We start from the raw sequence: 4,653 nt of genomic DNA, 5'->3' as shown, positions 1-4,653 counted from the left end.
CCCCCGAGATATGTAATATTCTTACCTAATTCGGCTATCGCATCATACAAACACTGACTTGATCATCGAAGTGTCCTTGCAGGTGGCCATCCCCCACGCTTCACACCACCTCCGGTGTCATCAGCACGCATTCACCCTCACTCCAAGTCAGCCAGGGTCTCGCCCGTCTCCCTTATCACAACCAACCGACCTATTGAGAACCCGAGGTCCTCAGGTAACGAACATTATTTTATGTGAGTTTTAGGGTTTAATGAGTGTCACACTCAAATATAAATAACGACCTCAGAATTTTTGTCTCCAACACATCAAACTCACATCCATAGCTCTTTTTCCATAATGGAGTTGTGATTCAGCCCTATCAGGGATACAGAAGGTTTTGGTTGACGAAAATCAAAGAACCATAAGAGCCAAATTCTCTGATCTCAATCATGCTTTTGAATGAAGAGACGCTTCTGTGCTCTCATTATATTTCTTAATGATTTAACATAGATGATCTTGATGTTGAGAAATTCTAAAATTTTCTGATAAATTAGAATTTTTATTCAATCAAATAATGATAAATAATTTTATTGAATTAAATTATATTAATTTGATCATTGGATGATAAAGAATGCTAGAAAAATAAATAAATAATATTTTAAGAGTATAGAAATATTAAATTATCATTTTAATTTACCTTTTTAATCAACGAGAATAAATATCTTGAATTGATTAAATTTTTACAAAAAATTATATACCTAAAATTATTTCATTTTTTCAAAATCTTTTGAACATACAATGTTTCAATGAGAGGTTGACTATTGAAAACTGAATATAATATTTTTAAATTCGTATTTTCAATAAAAAATGTACTTAGTTCTATCCATCCTAAATAATTTTATATTCACTATTACATAACCATCTAAATAATTCTAACATCGATAGAATATTATTTTTAGATGCAAAAAATTTAAAATACACTTATTCTATTTCAAAAATCAATATTTATATTTAACTTAGGATTTTAACAAATATGGCAAAAAATATTACATTTTTTAGTTAAAAAAGTAAAATATTTATAAATATGTTTTTATGCTTTAACTTTAGATTTTTTAAAAAAAATTGGCAAGCTAATGGAATCAAATCATATTTCTATAACATATATAAAAATGTATATTACGCATAAATAAAAAATGTTAGGTGTAATAAGAATAAATACATAAATTAAAGTAAACTTTAGAAAAATAAGAACCAATAAAATATTGAAGGAAAGAAATATAAATAGAAGAGAAACAAAATCATTAGACGGATGAAAAATAATTTAATAAATTTTATGTGTACATAAAAAGAGGAATAAAAGGAAGATATACAGTACCTTATTTAATTTAAAAAAATTTATGGGAATAAATACATCGTCACTTTAAAATGAGATTATTATTATTAATGACATATAAATATTAAAATTATATTAATGCATTAATTGAAATACATTATCAGAATAAAAAGTTACAAGAATTAAAATAACTGAAATTTATTAATTTTAATTAGTTAAATTAGCATAAAATAAGAAAGAAATGATTAATCAGATTAAATAAATTAAAAAATATTACTGAACAAAGCAAATGTCACAATAATATTACTAATTAAAAAAAATCAATTCAATCCATTCAAATTTTTATTTAAAATAGACAATTAAAGATTACTAATAAATAAAAATGAATGGAATATAATAAAAACTAATTTTGATAGTATAAATAATTAAATTAAATTATTATATATAATTTTTACTTTTTACCTTATTATAATTTAAGTTAACATTAATGGTAAAAAAATAATTTTAAATAGTCCCAATTTGTATTTTACAACATAATCAAAGCACAATTCATAATTTTTTATTTTGTGATTAATCAATATTTTTTCAATTTTTTAGTTAAGTCTTCTGTATTTTATGATTGATAAATTTTTTCTACAAAATATAAATTTCTGATGAATTATTTCGATCATAATTATTTTTAGAAAATCATGAAAAATTTATTAAAAAATCAAATAAAAGATAAAAAAAATAGGGTAAAAATTTATTTTGAAACTAAAAATTTGTCAATTGTGCTAGAAATTCTAAAACTTTGTATCTTATTATATAATTAATTTTGTTACTCATTTCAATTTCGTTATCTCTTTGTATCCAAAAAAGTATATAATGCCACACATATTTCAAAAAAGATGAAACTCTTCAAATACATAGTATAATGTATAATTTAAGAACAATAAGATAAAAAATATCTAAAATTTTAGTATTTAAAATTTTCAATGACGATAATAGAAAGAGTTTAAATCTACCAAATGAATTCAATATTTACCCTTTACACATCTTATTTAAATTTGAATTTTAAAATTTAATTTGTATTTTCTTTTTTTCTCCTAATATAAATTCTTTTTGACAAAAAAATAGAAAAACATCTATTAGACCAAAAAAAATTCTATCAAAAAATTATTATAAGGAAATTTATAATTAGAGAAAAAAATAATAAAAGCTAATAATAATAAATAAAAAGAAATGAAGCTCATATTAAAGAATGTTACATAAGAAATAATAAAGTTCATATTAATAATAATAATGCTAAAGAATGATGTTGCTGCTTTAGGCTTTTAGTCTCCGCCTTTGGCCATCCTTTTTTTCTTTGCTTTTTTATTCAAATTATCAAGTCATAAAAGAATAAAAAAATTTCAAGAAAACGAAAATAGCAAGATCAATAGTAACTATACAAATCAAAATACATGGAAGAAAAATAAACTATTATATGATAGAATTAACATGAGTATATTTAATTATTAAATAAACAAAGTTAACGCAAAATAAAATTACACGTAAAGGGTTGAGGTTCTTGTAAAGGTTGAAGTTCTAGATCTTGTACGGGTACTGTAGGTTGGGGATTGCCATCCATTCTTTGAACGTTATATACATGTATTCTTGATTCTATCTCTAAAAGTTGTCACATGCTTTCTACATGTAAGTAATGCATCATTCTAAAATAATAAATGCGTTTATTCTTAATAGTTTGTCTAGCGGTTTTTACTGATTTTTTGGTTTTAATTTGTTGTAGAAGCTTTTTGGTTCTGATTATTTTCTTGTCCATCTTTTTTATTTCTACTTTTAATTCCGAAGATTCAGTTATTAGTTCTCTTATTTTTCTATCTATTGTCATTACTCTTGTTTTCATATTTCTTCTAACTAATTTTAAAGATCTAAGCCTTTTATAAAACTCTTTCATGGTATAAGAATAATAACTGAGAAAATAAATAAAAGAAAGATAGTAAGCTCAGAACATTAGAAGCAGCCGCTGCCCGTTTTCCCTTACTGTTTCTTTGGGACTCCTCACTCGTTGCAAAGTTATTCCGTCCTTGGGGAAAGTGTTGTATGTATCCTCTCTCCTTAAACTCTCGACCCCTTGGTGCAAGTCCTTGGTTGTGCCCTCTATGACTTCCTTTCTCTACAACCATCCTCTTCACACACTCTTCAGCAATTCTGCTCTTATTCACTAACTCTGAAAAAGTTCGGATCTCCATTGGTCCCACTGAACTCAAGATGTCGCTCCGGAGCCCTCCTTCATACTTAATGCATTTCCATTCCTCGAAGTCTCCCGGGGTTCCTTGACACATACGAGAAAATCTGAATAACTCCTCAAATTTATCCGTATACTCAGATACGGACATAGCACATTGCTTCAACTGTAGTAACTCCAATTCCTTGGCTGTCCTGGCGGAATTTGGAAAGTACTTCTTATAGAATTCCACCTGGAAGGCATCCCAAGTGATAAGATCATTCCCCTGTTGTAGGAGACGTCGAGCCCCTTGCCACCAATGTGATGCTTCCCCCGTGAGCATATAGGTAGCAAATTCAACACGCTGCTCTTCAGGCACCAACTGCGCTTGCAGTGCTCGCTCCATGGCTTGAAACAATGTATCAACTTCAGTCGGATTGGTGTTTTCCTTGAACTTAGGTGGATTAACCTTTAAGAAAGTTACCAGTGTCATTGGGTCCTGAGCTTCCCTTCTGCCATTGCCATTATTGTTTATCTGTTGCCCAAGAGCCTCCGCAGTGGCTTGCATAGCAGCAGCCATATTCTCCAATGCCGCCATAAGGTTTACCGTGTTATTCAAGTTGATTTCCGGTTCCTGTGTACTAGCACGATCTCTCTCACGTCCCCGACCGGGTCCACGAGGCGCCATCTGGTTCCTATACACACCAAACAATCGATATCAAGTTGATCAGTCTCAATATCGGAAGTATAGTGCTTCTAAGTACCAAAGGTACACTCATGGACTTCATGCTAGATGTATCGGTTAGATACCCTAACTAGCACAGGCATAGACTCAGAGTATGCATTGAAGCATAAGCAGTTCCATCCCTCAGGCTCACGAGGACGAACTGCTCTGATACCATAATGTAACACCCTAATATACAAATCCTTATGCTCGAGTCATAAGTCAATGATATTATGGTGGTACGACTCTCAGGTGGATTTTTAATATATAAACATAGGTAATTTCGAAAGGAGTATTAATCGAGAAGCCTGAAAAGAGTAGAAATAAAATCGCGAAGACGTACCACGATTCGACAACGAAAAGATAAAACGTGAAGCCGAAAGCGATATACGGACAAGGCATAAAGGAGAT

The sequence above is a fragment of the Arachis duranensis genome, chromosome 4 (genome assembly GCF_000817695.3).
Source record: "Arachis duranensis cultivar V14167 chromosome 4, aradu.V14167.gnm2.J7QH, whole genome shotgun sequence".
Lineage (NCBI taxonomy): Eukaryota > Viridiplantae > Streptophyta > Magnoliopsida > Fabales > Fabaceae > Arachis > Arachis duranensis.
Note: the sequence above shows the minus strand (reverse complement) of the source record.